At 43.2% G+C, this 19,642-nt stretch overlaps 2 long non-coding RNA genes across 2 annotated transcripts; both read right to left on the reverse strand.

Annotated features, from left to right (window-relative positions):
• Positions 1 to 984: 984 nt before the first annotated feature.
• LOC120026121 lies at positions 985 to 2,323 on the reverse strand. The gene is made up of 3 exons (XR_005473062.1): positions 2,260 to 2,323; positions 2,047 to 2,122; positions 985 to 1,380 (listed from the first exon to the last, which is right to left on the reverse strand). It is a non-coding gene; the product is annotated as an uncharacterized LOC120026121 (long non-coding RNA).
• A 586-nt stretch (positions 2,324 to 2,909) lies between these two features.
• Positions 2,910 to 3,582, reverse strand: LOC120026129. The gene is made up of 4 exons (XR_005473063.1): positions 3,443 to 3,582; positions 3,259 to 3,295; positions 3,097 to 3,168; positions 2,910 to 2,990 (listed from the first exon to the last, which is right to left on the reverse strand). It is a non-coding gene; the product is annotated as an uncharacterized LOC120026129 (long non-coding RNA).
• Positions 3,583 to 19,642: the final 16,060 nt, after the last annotated feature.

Raw genomic sequence — 19,642 nt, forward strand, 5'->3', positions numbered from 1 at the left:
AACCAAAAAACAACCAGCAGCAGTTTGTTGGAATACTTTTATATTGTTCTGATGATGTAACTCTGAAGACAGGGTGGGGCAGGTGGTAGTGAAATGTAAGTGTCGTCTCCATGACAACCGTCTCAGAAAAGGTCATGTTTGTAAAACGTAGTCCAAGAAGGGGGAAAAAAAATGAACAAAAGATGATCAAATGAAAATGTATGTGGGCTACAAATATCAGTAAAGTGAAAAGTCCATACAGTTCGATCCATATGTCTCTCTTATACCACAACCCACACACGTTACTGGACAGCTTGTGTTAGCACACATGTTGGTTTTAAACTTCCTTTTATCTCTACAACTCAGGTGTAGACTAGCTAAACATATGGGGTCAGATAACTGCCAAAATGTTGTGCGTAAAAGCTTTTGGCACATATTTAACTCTATATTAACACCCTTTACCTGCATGAGCAAACCAGCAGTGTGCTAAAACGAGCTGTCTGAACATACCAATAATGTTTCTATGAGCGATGTGTCCACCATAGCAAACAGTTGGACCTGGAGGTGAGGAAGAGGGACACGGGGCCAGCTAGGACTTAGAGCAGGGTTGGGGTTAATTCCATTTCAATTCAGTCATATCAGGATGGACATGGAAATGGAATGTACCCCAGCCCTGGCTTAGAGACTGTCTCTGTGCTTGTGGTCATGGTGATGTTGGGAGCATGCCGTTACATCTGAACTGTGAAGCTAAAACAAACATTTGTCACTTGAACTTTTGTATGTACCTCATACTTTCGTCTATTAAAGCCCTCTGCATTTGAGTTTGAGAGTTCACTAGTATTTCCGGGTGTTTCTTCGACTGTGTGCGTGCAAATGTATCATAGCGTGTCTATTGAAAAAGGCAGGTTGGCGTAAGTATTTGCTTATGCAAAACATTTTATTCGAATAATGATCCAAATTAAGGAAGACAAAAATGAATAACATCATTATAATTGACCACAGAGAGAATTCATTCTAAATCAATTCTAAATAGATAAAACAATAAGTTAAACTTTAATATATTCGTAGAGTGTTAGTTTGAATATGATTAGAATTGCAGCAGGTTTCTCTTCATTTTTGATTCTGATCAGAACTAACACCCACAGTGAGTATCCAGATTTGATCGTGAAAGATTCCGACAGATGACCGAGCAGAGTTGGTCCATTGGTCACCATGTTTACGCTGAGATCCTATCAGCAGACAGTACTAGTCGGAATATATCAGACATCTGTTTGTCTAATGGCAGCTCTGCAATATGACCTTGCAGGTAGCACAGTAAAAGCCATTGCCCATTTACTGAGTCTTCTACAGTTGACAACGGCATGGCTTTGCCACCTGGGTCACCACCTTTCTCTTATGTCCCTGGACAAAACAAACAGTGCATCACGTTTACAGTGTTAATTAGATGACTTAGAGAGGATTTAGACAGGATAACTGCGATATGTGGTTGTTTTCCCTACTAAACTTAGTTGACTGTAAGTCGCTCTGGATAAATGATTAAAGTGTAAATGTAAAATATAAATGTAGCTTTAAAAGTTATTTTGGCTATATGTTCCATTTAGCGTTCTCTATTTAAGCAATAAAGCCTGAGGAGATGTGGTATATTGCCAATATACTACAGCTAAGGGCTGTTCTTAGGGACGACGCAACGTGGATCCAGCCATTAGCCGTGGTATATTGGTCATATACCACAAACCCCCGAGGTGCCTTATTGCTATTATCAACTGGTTACCAACGTAATCTGAACAGTAAAAAAAATAAATGGGTCATACCCATGGTATACGGTCTGATATACCACGGCTTTCAGCCAATCAGCATTCAGGGCTCGAACCACCCAGTTTATAATGTCAATTTTACCACAGTTTCATCACATTTTCACAGCATATACAACACACAATGTAACACTTTCTTGTACAGGATAACATCCTGTATCACAAGCGTCTCTGTCAATTCACATGAGTTAGGAGAGCTTTCATTGTGTACTACACAGCTGTGTTATATACAGTAGGTCTGTTGTCATTTACCTACCATAGAAAGCTGTATTTCCGCTTGGCTCCTCGAACTGCAAACACCATGATTCCACATCCATAAGACAGTGTGTAGACTCAGGGAAAGAATAATGAACATTCAATAAGATTCAAGCGATTTTAACATTATTTCATTTGTATCAAATTGTTCCGGTATTCCAACCATATTACACTGTTTTCAACACCCATTACTTCAATGAATAATCAATTGTACCATGATATGAGTCGAGGTTTAAGACAGCCACAAGCAGAGCAGCACACAATCCCCAGAAGGCATCTGAGAAGAGACAAATACTGTGAGGTTATTAAAGATACCAGGCTGTGTCCCAAATGGCACCCTAGCTCGATGGGTCCTGGTCACAAATAGTGCACTAGGGCTCTTGCCAAAAGTAGGGAATAGGGTGCCATTTAGGATGCAACATAGAAATGGGAACGAGTTACTTTATCGCTGCTTTCATCAACAGTTTTGTTGAAGTGCACTATGGGAATGAAATGAGAGGTTTGGGCTTCCTCTAGTTCTGTATTTCGGATGGACTTGGGGTGGGTGTGGGAGTTAGTACTTTATATGACATACCTCTTCTATGATAGGGAGGGCCTTTGCATCTTTTAGTGTGAGCTGGCAGATCTGAGACGGAATATATTGTTCTTTCTCATTGGTAAGCTATTACACACATATGACTAAACACATGCGACTATATACAACTTTTCATATATACGACCATATACAAATTACATTGCATCTTTTAGAGGAAACTGGCAGGTCTAAAATTGAAAGTATTGGATTATTCCTCATAGTTAAGTTATTACATACAAACACTAAACACTTCAAATAACAACATAAACCAACACAAGAATGTACATTACATTTTACCTTACCAGAGAGCATGCCCACAAATTCAAATATAAGAGTGGAAATCACAGACAGAAGTGCCGGGGTCAAAATGTCTGGAAAGATAATGACACTGATTGTAGACAAAAACAGCCAATATTGAGCGATGAAAACCTGAGTAATTGTTCTTTTTTACTTGAATAGTAAATAACATTTACTCACGGTAATATGGTCGGTAGACTGCCATTCCACAACCCAGTCCAAAGCAAATTGAGAAGAAATGGTAAAACTTATCTTCAAAAGAGAAGCATGTTGGTGAAAATATTTTTTTAAATCCATCATTTTCTACTGTTACTTTCAATTGAAGCAAATATGCAAACTTACAGTGGCAGTAGAAGCCATTAATGAATTGTCCTGGATCCTGAAAATGTATTCAATTCATGAAATACAAAAAATGGAAATGTTGAGAGATTGATTGAGACAGAGACAGGGAGCAGATGCAAACCCATGGCTAGGAACCAAAATCTAATTCCCAACCGAGGGGCTGCGCATGGTGAAAGGTACCTACCATGGAGGAGCAGCAGGCTGTAGGCCCCTAGCTCCTGGTCCTTCAGTGTCTTATGGGGTGGTAGGTAGCAGGTGAAGCAGACATCTTGTGGACAGACAGACAGGCAGGCAGTGTTAAACTGGCAGAGCTTGTCAGACTGGTATACAGCATATTGTTACGCCACGAGGAGAGATAGTGCAAGTCCCAGACAGAAAAAGAGATTTCACTTTCATATTCACCAGAGAGAGTAAAGTACACGGCACGGGTCGAAAAGTGATTGACGACCTATTTTATGTGTCATGTGGTTATGCCCATATGTACATGCTGTCCTTCCCTTCTCACGCTATCGAGTGAGTGCTTATGTAACCAGATAGTGTCATCGTTCAGCCATGACTCGGTGAAACATAAGATATTACAGTTTTTAATGTCCAGTTGGTAGGATATACGTACTTTCAGTTCGTCCCACTTATTTTCCAGCGATTGAACGTTCGCTAACAGTACTGATGGCAAAGGCAGATTAGCCACTCGTCGCCTGATCCTCACAAGGCACCCCAATCTCTTTCCGCAAAATCTCAGTTTCTTTCTCCAGCGAATGACGGGGATGAGGGCCTGTTCGGGTGTCTGGAGTATATCCTTCCCGTCCGACTCATTAAAGAAAAATTCTTTGTCCAATTCGCGGTGAGTAATCGCTGTTCTGATATCCAAAAGCTATTTTCGGTCATAAGAGACGGTAGCAGCAACATTATGTACAAAATAAGTTACAAACAATGTGAAAAAAACTAACAAAATACCACGGTTGGTTAAGAGCCAATAACACTGCAGCCATCCTCTCTGGCTCCTGATAGTTGATAGCTGTTCCATATGTGACAGATATGAAAATGTCTGTTAGAAACTTAGAAAGAGGGGGAATCCAAATATGCAACAACTAGGATGGGTTGCTATATGACTAGGATTGTGCCCTTGACTTCTGGACAACAAAAGAAAGTTGATATGAAAACCAATTGAACAGGAGAGAAATGGCATAGTGGTGGGTGGCGACAGGGAAGTAAATGCAAATAAGTTTGACAAAATGACATAATTACTCCTGTCCATACATAAATAAATAATAAGCATGACTTAGCCACAGAGGAAGCGATTTTAAAAAATAAATAAATCACAAGCTAATAGGCCTATGTCTATTTGGGAAGCCCGAAATTTGGGCAGCGACCATGGCAATAGGCCTAGCTGATTATTGAGTTGTGGCTGTCAATGAAAAGCCAATGTGTGTGAAAATAATGTATCTTGAGTATAATTGAAAATGTTGAGACAAGAACGGGAGGGGCAAAGATATGGCGCGTCTCTCTTATTGCGCATTTATAGTATCATTGTGTGAATTGTCTTAGATTTGTTTTTATCGATTCCCCAATACATATGTCACCAGTTGTCACGTTCTGACCTTAGTTCCTTTTTTATGTCTTTATTTTAGTTTGGTCAGAGCATGAGTTGGGGTGGGCATTCTATGTTGTTTTTCTATGTTTTGTTCTATGGTTATATTTCTATGTGTTTGGCCTAGTATGGTTCCCAATCAGAGGCAGGTGTCAGTCGTTGTCTCTGATTGGGAGCCATATTTAGGTAGCCTGTTTTCCTTTGTGTTTTGTGGGTGGTTGTTTTCCTGTGTCTGTGTTTTCACCATACGGGACTGTTTTGTTTTCGTTTTGTATCATTCACATTGTTATTTTTGTATTCTTAGTGTCCAGTTATTAAATTGAATATGGACACTTAGCACGCTGCGCTGTCACGCCCTGACCTTAGTTATCTTTGTTTTCTTTATTATTTTGGTTAGGTCAGGGTGTGACATGGGGATGTATGTGTTTTGGTTTGTCTAGGGGTTTTGTATGTTTATGGGGTGTTTACTAGTCTAGGTGTTTGTATGTCTATGGTTGCCTAGATTGGTTCTCAATTAGAGACAGCTGTTTATCGTTGTCTCTGATTGGGAACCATATTGAGGCAGCCATATTCCGTTGGGTATTTCGTGGGTTATTGTCTATGTGTAGTTGCCTGTGTCTGCACTTTATATATATAGCTTCACGTTCGTTTTGTTGTTTTGATTAGTTTGTTTAAGTGTTCTTCGTTTCATGTTAAATAAATAGAAGAATGTATTTGTATCACGCTGCGCCTTGGTCCTCCTCTCTTTCTCCCGAAGACGATCGTGACAGAATAACCCACCACAACCGGACCAAGCAGCATGAAAGGAAGGAACAGCGCTTTGTGGAGAAATGGACTTGGGAGGATATATTAGACGGCAAGGGACCATGGGAACAGCCGGGTGAATATCGCCGCCCCAAGGCAGAGCTGGAAGCAGCGAAAGCCGAGAGGCGGCATTATGAGGAGCTAGCACGGCAGCGCGGCTGGAAGCCTGAGAGGCAGCCCCAAAAATTTCTTGGGGGGATGGACACGGGGAGTGTGGCGAGTTCACGTAGGAGACCTGCGCCAACTTCCCGTGCTTACCGTGAGGAGCCGAAGATGGAACCAGAGCCAGTCGGGGTGGAATTGGAGGTGAGCAAGGGGAGTGAAACAGAGACTGTGAAGGAATTAATGGGCAAATTGGAGGAGAGTGAAATGAGGGAGTTGCTGTGTTGGTGCATGAGACACGACATCCGCCCGACGGAGCGTGTCCGGGATTTGATGTTACCTGAGTCAGCTCTCCATACTCGTCCTGAGGTGCGTGCTAACCGTCTGGTAATGACATTGCCAGTCCCACGCACCAGGCCTCCTGTGCGCCTCCCTAGTCCTGCACCTCCTGTGGCAGCCCCACGTACTAGCTCTCCTGTGGCAGCCCCTCGCACCAGTCCTCCGGTGCCGGCGCCACGAACCAGGCCCCCAGGCTTATAGTGCGCCTCGGCAGTCCAGTATGCCCTGTTCCTTCTCCCCGCACTCGCCTTGAGGTGCGTGTCTCCAGCCCGGTACCACCAGTTCCGGCACCACGCACCAGGCCTACAGTGCGCCTCGGCAAGCCTGAGCTGCCCGTCTGTCCAGCGCCGCCTGAGCTACCCGTCAGTCCAGCGCCGCCTGAGCTGCCCGTCTGTCCAGCGCCGCCTGAGCTGCCCGTCTGTCCAGCGCAGCCTGAGCTGTTCGTCTGTCCAGCGCAGCCTGAGCTGCCCGTCTGTCCAGCGCCGCCTGAGCTGCCCGTCTGTCCAGCGCCGCCTGAGCTGCCCGTCTGTCCAGCGCCGCCTGAGCCGGCCGTCTGTCCAGCGCCGCCTGAGCCGCCCGTCTGTCCTGAGCCGTCAGAGCCGCCCGTCTGTCCTGAGCCGCTAGAGCCGTCCGTCAGTCAGGAGCCGCTAGAGCCGTCCGTCAGTCAGGAGCCGCTAGAGCCGTCCGTCAGTCAGGAGCCGCTAGAGCCGTCCGTCAGTCAGGAGCCGCCAGAGCCGCCCGTCAGTCAGGAGCCGCCAGAGCCGCCCGCCAGTCAGGAGCCGCCAGAGCCGCCCGCCAGTAAGGAGCCGCCAGAGCCGCCCGCCAGTCAGGAGCCGCCAGAGCCGCCCGCCAGTCAGGAGCCGCCAGAGCCGCCCGCCAGTCAGGAGCCGCCAGAGCCGCCCGTCAGTCAGGAGCCGCCAGAGCCGCCCGCCAGTCCGGAGCTGCCCGTCAGTCCGGAGCTGCCCCTCAGTCCTGAGCTACCCCTCAGTCCTGAGTTACCCCTCAGTCCTGAGATGTCCCTCAGTCCGGAGCTGCCCTTCAGTCCGGAGCTACCCCTCAGTCCTGAGCTACCCCTCAGTCCTGAGCTACCCCTCAGTCCTGAGATGTCCCTCAGTCCTGAGATGTCCCTCAGTCCTGAGATGTCCCTCAGTCCGGAGCTGCCCTTCAGTCCTGAGATGTCCCTCAGTCCGGAGCTGCCCTTCAGTCCGGAGCTACCCCTCAGTCCTGAGCTACCCCTCAGTCCTGAGTTACCCCTCAGTCCTGAGCTACCCCTCAGTCCTGAGTTACCCCTCAGTCCGGAGCTACCCCTCAGTCCGGAGCTGCCCCTCAGTCCGGAGCTGCCCCTCAGTCCGGAGCTGCCCCTCAGTCCGGAGCTGCCCTTCAGTCCGGAGCTGCCTTTCAGTCCGGAGCTGCCTTTCAGTCCGGAGCTGCCCGTCAGTCCGGAGCTGCCCCTCAGTCCTGAGCTGCCCCTCAGTCCTGAGCTGCCCCTCAGTCCTGAGCTGCCCCTCAGTCCGGATCTACCCCTCAGTCCAGATCTACCCCTCAGTCCAGATCTGCCCCTCAGTCCGGAGCTGCCCCTCAGTCCGGAGCTGCCCCTCAGTCCTGAGCTGCCCCTCAGTCCTGAGCTGCCCCTCAGTCCTGAGCTGCCCCTCAGTCCTGAGCTGCCCCTCAGTCCTGAGCTGCCCCTCAGTCCTGAGCTGCCCCTCAGTCCGGAGCTGCCCGTCAGTCTGGAGCTGCCCATCAGTCCTGAGCTACCCCTCAGTCCGGAGCTACCACTCAGTCCGGAGCTGCCGCTCCGTCCAGTGGCGCCCTCTACGATGGTCTTCAGTCCGGGACTCGCTGCAAGGGTCCCCGCTCCAGAGGCGCCACCAAAGCGGGTAATGACTATGGTGGAGTGGGGTCCACGTCCCGCACCCGAGCCGCCGCCGTAAGAAGGCCCACCCGGACCCTCCCGTTCTGTGTCAGGTTTTGCGGCCGGAGTCCGCACCTTTGGGGGGGGGGTACTGTCACGCCCGACCTTAGTTATCTTTGTTTTCTTTATTATTTTGGTTAGGTCAGGGTGTGACATGGGGGATGTATGTGTTTTGGCTTGTCTAGGGGTTTTGTATGTTTATGGGGTGTTTACTAGTCTAGGTGTTTGTATGTCTATGGTTGCCTAGATTGGTTCTCAATTAGAGGCAGCTGTTTATCGTTGTCTCTGATTGGTAACCATATTTAGGCAGCCATATTCCGTTGGGTATTTCGTGGGTTATTGTCTATGTGTAAGTTGCCTGTGTCTGCACTTTATATATATAGCTTCACGTTCGTTTTGTTGTTTTGATTAGTTTGTTTAAGTGATCTTCGTTTCATGTTAAATAAATAGAAGAATGTATTCGTATCACGCTGCGCCTTGGTCCTCCTCTCTTCCACCAAACGACGAACGTGACATGCGCTTTGGTCCTCATCTTCTTCCAACCACGACAAGCGTTACACCAGTAGTAAATGTACCATTAATCCCTGTCATTTGATTACATTAATTTATGTTAATGCATATATTAATTACAATCACTTACCTTTCTCATTCTCGGAGTGGAAACCTTTGCAGAATTCACAAACGGCTACACTTGGGTTATTTCCTAAACACGAGATTTGTAATTTTTTTGGAGTACTCCACGTGAGCAATGAGCATGTGTCTGGTTTCTCTGTCCTGATAATGTTGAGTGAGCGCGCGCGCCGGATCACACATTGAAGTACCTGGCCTGCTGAAATGTAGGCAAGTGTTGTTGTTTTTATACATCCATTGAGAATGACATTATATTAAAACTATAGATCCTCACAGTAAGCTATTCGAAGAATCTTTCCAACAATCTCCCCCTCAATATTCAGCAATCCTCGGTGTGAAAGAGCAATGGAAGTTAAAGGACTACTTCTGCATTGACCTATATAGGTTATGAGTTCCATGCACTTATTCCTTTAGCCGCCAATTGATCACTGTGTATCAATGTGTCCATATGGCAGGGGCTGGTGATCTCGCATTAGTTTACTTTTACGGTATCATTTTAATTCAGATTTTTTTCATGATTAACCATGTGACAATGACTGAGAAACAAAAACGTTTTTACTGAAATGAAACTGTCAAAGTGGATGTGAAAATAATAACTGACAAAGCAGAACTGTAGACATGCTAGGATACATTGTAAGCTTCCCCAAACTTGAAACTCCGTCTATGAAATATTATACAATTCTTTCCTCCACGTTTCCAGGATCCTGCCTATAGGCTACATATAAGCAAGTTAAGACATGCATCATAATATGAAATAAAACATTCCGGTTTCAAACACTGAATGATGTTTTCAAAATGTACAGTGCCTCCAGCTCACATTGTAAAGTGGTGGGTGACTCTGATAGCCTGTTCCCTGCATGCGAGGATATTTGCCAGAAAAAGATCAATGTCCAATATCTAAGAAGCGAAGCGAGAAGAGGGAAAGGAGAAGAAACGATGATGTGTATTCTTACTGAGTAAGATTTTAACCGAGATGTGGACATGAAGCTGGGATTAGGGTTAGGATTGAGGTTAGAGTCTTGTCTCAGGGTTTCAGTTTGCCGTTTTTTGGCCGAAAAAAAAATAAAAGCCAATAAAACAGTTGCCATCCAAAATTACAGTGAGGAAAAATAATGCTTGTTATTCATTTATGGAAATGTCAATCAATGGAAATACATTTGACCATATTGCTTATCGGTCAATTACGCTTCAATTACCAGTTGAGAAATAAAAATAGTAGCTCTTTTTAATCCTGCACCAAAACTGTTTCTAACAAGAAATTCCATTTAAAATTGTTGCGCAATGAATGGGCTTACAAAATCGTATTTTACTGCAGCATGCAAACAGCTGAGGAGCTGCAGGGGAAATCCCAGTCAAAATAGGCTCTGTATGCTGTGTATGTGTGATATTTGTGTTGGATAAATAAGATACATGATGACTAGCAAAAATATACACAGGCCAATTTAATTCCACAAATGTTTGCTAATTAACCTATGGACGATAAGCAATATGGTCAAATGTATTTCCATTGATTGATATTTCCATAAACCCTCTGGTTCGTTCAGCCATTCCTATGGGGTTAAGATAATATGTCAGTTAACATGACCTTTATGAATTATGACGCCTTTATGTGCTGTATGTAATTGTTTTGATTACATAAATGCTTCAAAATTCACAAAAAGCAGCTGTGGAAAAAATATACAATTGTCATACTTGAGTAAAAGTAAAGATACCTTAATAGAAAATGACTCAAGTAACAGTAAGTCACCTAGTAAAATTCTACTTGAGGAAAAGTCTAAAAGTATTTGATTTAAAATCTACTTAAGTATCAATACTGAATGTAATTACTAAAATATACTTAAGTATCAAAAGTCAAGGTAAAAGTAAATTCAAATTGCTTATAAGCAAACCAGACGCACCATTTTCTTGTTTTTCTATTTATTTACTGATAGCCAGAGGCACACTCCAACATTCAGACATAATTTACAAACGAAGCATGTGTGTTTAGCGAGTTCGCCAGATGAGAGGCAGTAGGGATGAACAGGGATGTTCTGTTGATAAGTGTGTGAATTGGCCCATTTTTCTGTCCTGCTAAGCATTCAAAATGTAAGTACTTTTGGCTGTCAAGAAAAATGTATGGAGTAAAAAGTATAATATTTTCTTAAGGAATGTAGTAAAGTAAAAGTAAAAGTAGTCAAAAATATAAATAGTAAAGTACAGATACCCCCAAAAACTACTTAATTAGTACTTTAAAGTATTTTTACTTAATTATTTTAAACCACTGACCAAAAAGTGACGTTAGCTGATGAAGATTATTATTTATTGAACAAAACATAAGATATCCTAAAACTGTGTTGAGGGATCATCTGAAAGGGACTGACATGTCTAACTGACTTCACGGGTCATTTGATTAGTCATGCACAACAGATGCATTCGTCGAACAAAACAGTTGCTGTGGTTTGTATGGGAAAAACATTGAGCTAATAAGATGCACCTCAGTGAGAACATTCTGTAACTGTGCCATGGTCAGTGGCGATTTTAGCATGTAAATCTTGGTAGGGCCAATAACATTACTTTTTTGAATGCATTCCAGCAAAGCTACTACATAACACAATACTAAACAATACCATTAATTGCAACGGTAACAAATGGTGCCAACAAACTGTTAGGGCCTACATAAAGCTGTCTCAACAGCGGAGCTTTCCTTTCAGCACCATGGAGTGAATCCTTACCACTGCTACACCTGGCTCTCAGCGGAGCCTTGTCTGGCAGCGAAACAGTTAATTCAGCTTCATTTAGTGCCTTTTTAAAAACCCTAACTGATATGGCAGACTTTCTTAAACAAATGTGGTTTCTACTGACTCCTTATGGATTTGTGTAGGTCAATAAGAACCACATTCTCCTTCAATAATAACGAACATCCAAATGTAGTTTTGACTTTAGAACCATACACAAACATTATTCCATTTATGTTCAGTAAATTCATAATGTTTATTCTTATATCATTAACAGTTAGGTCTAAGTATAAAACAAGTGCAAGCAAACGAGCTGCGACGAGATAGGCCTATTTGTTCAGCACTTTCAAAATGGACACCGACAGAAATTCAGATAGAAGTTAGTTCAGATAAATTCAGCAAGATGTTGAGGCCTTAACTTTACTCTTCTTTAAGTCACCAAAGAGAGAGATAGAGACTCGGTTAGCCTACCATTTGAAGTATTTAATTAGGCCTATGTGTTCTAAAAAGAAAAAAAAAATCTACTTTTATAGACAATATACCGACACATAGACAGCACAATGCGCAAACAAAACAACCCTCGCAATATCAATTGGAATTACATTGGTCTATTACTGAACTTTTTGTTGAAAATAAATATTTGTACGGGAAGAGAATGTCACTGGCAAACATGGTTACAGACCCAACAACATTTTATAGTATCTCCTCCTCGACAAGAAAAGCACATGAGCTAATTAATTGCTTTGCTTACACAAAGCAAGCAAAGCAATGAAATCATTCCAACATTGCCTAAAATGATGAATAAGATACTAATTAGATATACCTAAACTCAGCAAAAAAAGAAACGTCCTCTCACTGTCAACTGCGTTTATTTTCAGCAAACTTAACATGTGTAAATATTTGTATGACCATAACAAGATTCAACAACTGAGACATAAACTGAACAAGATCCACAGACATGTGACTAACAAAAATGGAATAATGTGTCCCTGAACAAAGGGGGGGGGGGTCAAAATCAGTAACAGTCAGTATCTGATGTGGCCACCAGCTGCATTAAGTACTGCAGTGCATCTCCTCCTCATGGACTGCACCAGATTTAATAGTTCTTGCTGTGAGATGTTACCCCACTCTTCCACCAAGGCACCTGCAAGTTCCCGGACATTTCTGGGGGGGAATGGCCCTAGCCCTCACCCTCCGATCCAACAGCTCCCAGACATGCTCAATGGGATTGAGATCCGGGCTCTTCGCTGGCCATGGCAGAACACTGATATTCCTGTCTTGCAGGAAATCACGCACAGAACGAGCAGTATGGCTGGTGGCATTGTCATGCTGGAGGGTCATGTCAGGATGAGTCTGCAGGAAGGGTACCACATGAGGGAGGAAGATGTCTTCCCTGTAACGCACAGCGTTGAGATTGCCTGCAATGACAACAAGCTCAGTCCGATGATGCTGTGACACACCGCCCCAGACCATGACGGACCCTCCTCCAAATCGATCCAGCTCCAGAGTCCAGGCCTCAGTGTAACGCTGTTTCCTTCAACGATAAACGCGAATCCGACCATCACCCCTGGTGAGACAAAACCGCAACTCGTCAGTGAAGAGCACCTTTTGCCAGTCCTGCCTGGTCCAACGACGGCGGGTTTGTGCCCATAGGCGACGTTGTTGCTGGTGATGTCTGGTGAGGACCTGCCTTACAACAGGCCTACAAGCCCTCAGTCCAGCCTCTCTCAGCCTATTGCAGACAGTCTGAGCACTGATGGAGGGATAGTGCATTTCTGGTGTAACTCGGGTAGTTGTCGATGCCATCCCTTACCTGTCCCGCAGGTGTGATGTTCGGATGTACCAATCCTGTGCAGGTGTTGTTACAGGAAGCCTGCCACTGCGAGGATGATCAGCTGTCCGTCCTGTCTCCCTGTAGCGCTGTCTTAGGCGTCTCACAGTACGGGCATTGCAATTTATTGCCCATGCCACAGCTGCAGTCCTCATGCCTTCTTGCAACATGCCTAAGGTACATTCACGCAGATGAGCAGGGACCCTGGGCATCTTTCTTTTGGTTTTTTTCAGAGTCAGCAGAAAGGCCTCTTTAGTGTCCTAAGTTTTCATAACTGTGACCTTAATTGCCTACCGTCTGTAAGCTGTTAGTGTCTTAACGACCGTTCCACCGGTGCATGTTCATTAATTGTTTATGGTTCATGGGAAACAGTGTTTAAACTCTTTACAATGAAGATCTGTGAAGTTATTTGGAATTTTACAAATTATCTTTGTAAGACAGGGTCCTGAAAAAGGGACGTTTCTTTTTTTGCTGAGTTTATATAAGCAATAGGCCTATAACAATTTAGATGTACACAATTAAATAAACGTTAACTAATAAAGGTTAAATAAAAAAACTATAAAAAAATATTGAGATGTACAATCTATGGCATAAGGGAACGATGAGCGGATAAGAGGCAATCCGTATTCTCGATTAAGACATTAATGAGCGAGCTAACCGTAGGATCAATAAAGGGGGCATAGAAGCAGACAAAGAAAGCTCTTGAAATATTCGATAATGACATTTGTCTAAAACAGGCTATAGGTTACATGTGCTGAGTGGGAAAGGGACCAAATTATTAGGGTGAGGCACATGGGCTACTAACAGCTTACTACACAACATACACTTAGTATTACACTGCAAAAAGTCAGCTCTCAAAAACAAGAAAAAAAAGCAATAAAATGAGGGAAAATTTTACTTGTCAAGATTTTTTAAACAAGTAAAAAATCTAGTCTCAAAGAACGATATCTTAAACCGAGTGCGGTCAGACTAAAAACAAGTAATTTGTCTGGATACAAAGAAAAGATTTAAGAATAATTTTCTCAATATGTAGGAAAATGTGCTTAAATTTAGCAAATGCTAGTGCCATCATCTTGAAATAAGGCTATATGTTTAGTAAATATATCTTAAAACCAGTACAGCTACACTAAAAACAAGTACATTTGTCTGGATACAAAGAAAAGATTAAAGAATTATTTTCTCAATATGCAGGAAAATGTGCTTAAATTTAGCATCAATGCTATTGCAATCGTCTTGAAATAAGGCAATATTCCCAGGAATTTACAGAAAAGTAGCATATAAATGTACTTGTATTACTACTAGAAATGAGATCGCTTGCTTAAAGAAAGAATCTCATTTCTTTTCACTTCTGTATTGAGGACTCGGTATATCCAGAGGCTGATATGGGCAGAACAAAGGATGCAAAAACAACAACAAAGGCCGTTGGTGGTCAAGGTGAAAATTGAAGACCTATGGCAAGATAAACGTAACAGTGCTTTAAACCTTCTTATAATAAACAACAAACGCCCTGCCTATTTATTAAAGGTTATTGGATTGGTTCTCGGATGGGCCAATACACACAGTTCTGTTATCGGGACCGGAAATGAAAAAATTGTATTGTGCAACCCTAGTCAGTAATGAACTTTTTCCACTCGGCCATAGCCTTTTTATATGAAGAAGTCATGTATGGCGTCCGAGAGGACTTCTGTCTGCAGCACAGAGAGGAGTGTCGCAATGCACTTGGGATATGTGAGGTGAAAAGCATAATAACGCACCATGAGATACGTCACGCTGGCATAGATGTCCTCTTTTTGGAAGGTCACCACAGGCATGGTTCCAATGGCCAGTACGCATTTGGTTTCGCAGACAATCACGACAGGGCTGAAGAGTGGTCTTGCCTGAAGAAAGGTGTTGGGGTCTTCCGCAGACTGACACAAACACAAAGAGAAAAACAAATATGACCACAAAGACAAATCACACTCTTTGTATGTTATGGTTAAGTAATGAAAATTCTAGTACATGCACACATTTCTTACCTCAAGGATGCGAAGCATAGCCTCACTTGCATCTCCTAACTTCTTCGGTGGAGCCACAGGTGATGGGAACATATCTGGCAAAGCCTTCATCATGGCGATTGAGTGCTTCACTGTTAAAAACGAAAATAGTCTGATTTGATTTACTGCAGCCAGTTATTTAAACAAACATTAATACATTCATGGGATTCTCCATTGTCAACAGAGCTAGTCCAGCAGCGGTGGCTTTATGACCTTTTTGAACACTCCATAAAACTGTGCCTTGTTGTAAAAGGTCCCCCAGCGGGTCTTCAGTTCAGGTATGAAGCGGGAGTTCCCTCGATCGAGGATCCGCCGGAGTTCATCCATAACCTGACACACAGACAGACAGACATTGTAAGACTCTAGTCTATCTAGCTGGAGGCGTAGGAAGCATTAGCCTGGTTACTACCAGACCGAAATCTAGCGAGCTCACTGTTTTACATTTGCCCGAAGTAGTTTACCCCTGTCCCTGCTATGGCTTCTCACGCTGCTCAGTTCCCACACCGTATCTCATTTGAGATTCGGTCTGGTGTTAACCAGGCTAAGGAAGCATAGGCCTACTTAAAATGAATACATTTGCTTACATGATCCAGTTCTCTGAAGCAGGGATACGCTTGAAGTATCTTGGTAGGCCTCTCCTGCTCCTTAGTAGCATCAGAGTCGATGAAGGCCCGTCTTGCTTGGAATTCAAGGTCCAGGAGCTGGGAAACATCCTTCTGGTTGGGTCTGGCCTTGGTTTTGTACATCTCCTGTAGAGTTTTAGAATGTCTCGTCTGGTTCTGTAGGCTCTCAGTAGTTTCTGATGCCAGAAAACATAACAAACCCGACCAATTAACATTTAAAAATGTTGACTGAAATGAACCAGTGATTCCGCTGGTACTAACCCCCCCAAACCTCTCATTCCACAGGAAACACTGATGACTAAATAGTCACTTTGTTTCTAGTCCCTCGTTTAGAGTAGTAGTAGAAGTTGCATTTATACGGAAACATTATCCACTATTTCAATTTGTGTACTTACCACCCAACTGCTCAACCTCTGGGGTGCTGCATCTAGATTGTGGGGATCAGGGTTGAGGAGGTGGATTCGTCAGTCTCATCAGTGGACATCTCCTGGCTGCTCTGAAATCTAAGGCTTCGTGGCCTCTTTCTTGAAGGGGTCGCTCCCTGCATCTTTTTGAGGTTGTCACATTCTGAATCCTTTTCAAAAGCTGCTTCTTCACAGATTCCTAACAACAAATTGTTTGTGCTATAAATTACATTAAACAAAATCGAATCCAGAAATGAAACGATACAAGCGGACACGTTGCCCTGATTGATCTGGATGAAGCACATCCCTCCTATTTTGAGTGTCAGATGTTTGCACTTTGGTTGCCAGGTATCCAACAGTGCTGTGTTTGGAAACATGTGTTGAATACCTGAGTAGTGACTTACCCACTCAGCTCCACTGGTTGCAGATCTGTCCCGCAGCATTGGGTAGTACTCTATGAGCCGCTTCGCTATTACAGTGAGTTCACGGCTGCATGGATCCTGGAAGTCATCCCCTGCTGCTCTCTTAATGGAAATCATGCTTGTTACTGTATTCCTGATTAAATCGACAGCGAAGATCTTTGGAAAGGATATAGTCTCCTTCTTGTCCAGCACGCTGTTTTTCAAAAAAGGTGCTTCTAGATTGCTCCAACTCTGTGTCTGTGTATAAGACATACTGTGGGCTGACAAGCTGTACGGTTGTGGTGGCACCATGTTGGTCTGGTTTGGAGAGGGGTGGGGGGATGGAGGGGACATGAGGGTGGAGGAAGGGGGGGGGGGGTGGAGAGTGGAAGGGGGTGGGAGTGGGGCTGAAATCACAGGTCCCAGAGGAGGTGCCTGGTCTACACAGGTCTGATTCTTCACCCTGTATAAGACATACATTTATTCAATTGTAATTACAAAGAAAAAAAGAACACCACACTAACAACAACCTAACAGCAAACACCAAAACAACTATATCTTTAGATACATGTATTGTAACGATGGCCAGAAAATGCTACGTTGATAACAGGAAACACTGTGTGCATGGTTAGATTAAATGTCTCCCAAATGTCAAAATCTAACATTACCTCATTTTCACCATGAGTAAATCTACAAATGGTTCTCCTTCTGAAGAAGTGCTCTGGTCCGGGAAAGAGATCACGTAAATCCTCCTTAGAGAGGCTGGGCAGCATGTCTGTGTTTATATTAGCAGCTGAAAAACACATTTAACCACATGGTAAATAGTTAAGTAATTAGCAACTAAATCACAGTTTATAGACGCAAAGTGTCAGGTTGATATAGGTTATGAGACATTAGCATACGGTCTTCCCTTTCCAGTTAATGCAGGAATGATTTACTAAGCTAGCTAATGTTAGCTAACAAAAGTAGACTACCAGCATATCATTAACGTTGACGTCAATTACTTTAAACCAAAAGATAGTGTAAGCTAATGAAACTAACGTAAACGCTAAATTGTCTCCCACATTGAAAATCTTTGTTAATCTTTGCTTGCCTAGATAAGATTGTAGACAATGACTGACACCATCGATAATTTAGCTTTGGCGCCCTTTCTATTTATTTACTATTGTCAATAGAAAGGGAGCCAAAGTCGGCGAAGCTAAATCATCGATGGTGTCAGTCATTAGGGCACATTTACACCTCATTAACACTATTTCTGTCACGACTTCTACCGAAGTCGGTTCCTCTCCTTATTCGGGCGGTGTTCGAAGTCACCGGTCTTCTAGCCATCGCCGATCCATTTTTCATTTTCCATTTGTTTTGTCTTGTTTTCCCACACACCTGGTTTCCATTCCCTCATTACATGTTGCGTATTTAACCCTCTGTTCCCCCCATGTCTTTGTGTGATATTGTTTGTTGTAAGTGCTTGTGCACATTGTTGTCTGGTGCGTGACGGGTTTTGTACCCATTCTTTATTATTCTGGATGCCGGTGGTTATATATATATATATTAAACTGCTCCGGTTATTACCCAGTTCTGCTCTCCTGCGTCTGACTTCACTGCCACCAGTTACGCACCCCTTACAATAAAGCACTCTCAATCTAACCAAAGTTCAAGTTTTTTCAACGAATGGCCGTTCGTGCAGTTATTAACTCCTAACAGTCAACGTTACCTAGTTAAAATTAGCATGCTAACTTGGTTTGCCAACTTTCCAATTGAAATTAACGTTAGCTAACGTTAGTTTGCTAAGGAGAAAAGTAGACGGGTATAAACAAATGAACATTACCTTTTAATACTGCTGTTGATATATGATCCATGCCCGGATATGTGTCATCCATTCCATCTGCATTCATGGTGTTGTTAGATGACTCAAAGATTTGGACCGTCTTTGATTTTAATTTATAAGCCTCCCTTATGTAGCTAGATAATGTGATGAACGTACGTCAAATCACACGAGAGGGAGTGCTGAATATCAGCACGGCTGTGATTCGGTCGCGGCCGAGTGCCGAAGATAATAATATTCAGTATAACAGCACGACCTCGAGTGTGATATTGCTTTTATACAACAGTTCTACAAGCGTCATTTATTAGTTAACAGTAATAAGCGACAACAGATTATGTTTTGTTTATTTATTTAATCATTTATTTGGCTCCGCCAACACACAGTTCCACAACTGGACTGGGACACATAGTTCCACAACTGGACTGGGACTGGACTGTTGCCAAGCACCACATAAACATTTTCCTACACACTAGCTTACTACTTTGTAGGTCTACACGTTACCGTCCTCTCCTGACGAACATTCATAATTTAACTCAAATGTTATTTGTGGAAATATGTTCATCTTTGCAGTGCGAAGTTTGTTACAATTTAAAATAGATAACGATCGTTAATGTAATTAACGGTTATTAGAACACCTGTAAAGCGGAGTGATACATGTATAGTTAAAAGTCCCGGTGCTGTTATAGTCTACTCCAATCAAATTACTTGGTTGTATTATAAATATTTGTGAACGTCATTTTAACTTTTTCCCGCCCTTTTCATCTAAAGGAAATGTTTTACTTGCGTTTGCTTAAAGTAACGTTCAAGATGCTTTGACGGTGCGTTATCTGCTGCGTTTGTATTACTTTTTCCTTGAAACTGTTATTGAGCCATATCAATAGATTGCACAGTCGCAGCCCTGATTTCTGGTTGCTCTGTGGTATTGACGGATGCACTGAGGAATATAGAGTGTACAATTCTTTCTATCATCATGTAAAGAGAAACCACCTTCAACACCTTCTTGAAGGCACCCGACCAGATGAACAGCCATCGGAGGAAAGCCAAGTACCACCGGAACAAGTAGCTAGCCAGCATTTTTTGTTCTGGATTTTTTAAAATTCTTTAATGAACGGACGATGACTTTGGTCCATGTATCGGCTATTCGATCATTTTAGCTATCATGACTCTTATGGCTAAAGCTG

This window comes from Salvelinus namaycush, chromosome 2 (assembly GCF_016432855.1).
Source record: "Salvelinus namaycush isolate Seneca chromosome 2, SaNama_1.0, whole genome shotgun sequence".
Taxonomy (NCBI): domain Eukaryota; kingdom Metazoa; phylum Chordata; class Actinopteri; order Salmoniformes; family Salmonidae; genus Salvelinus; species Salvelinus namaycush.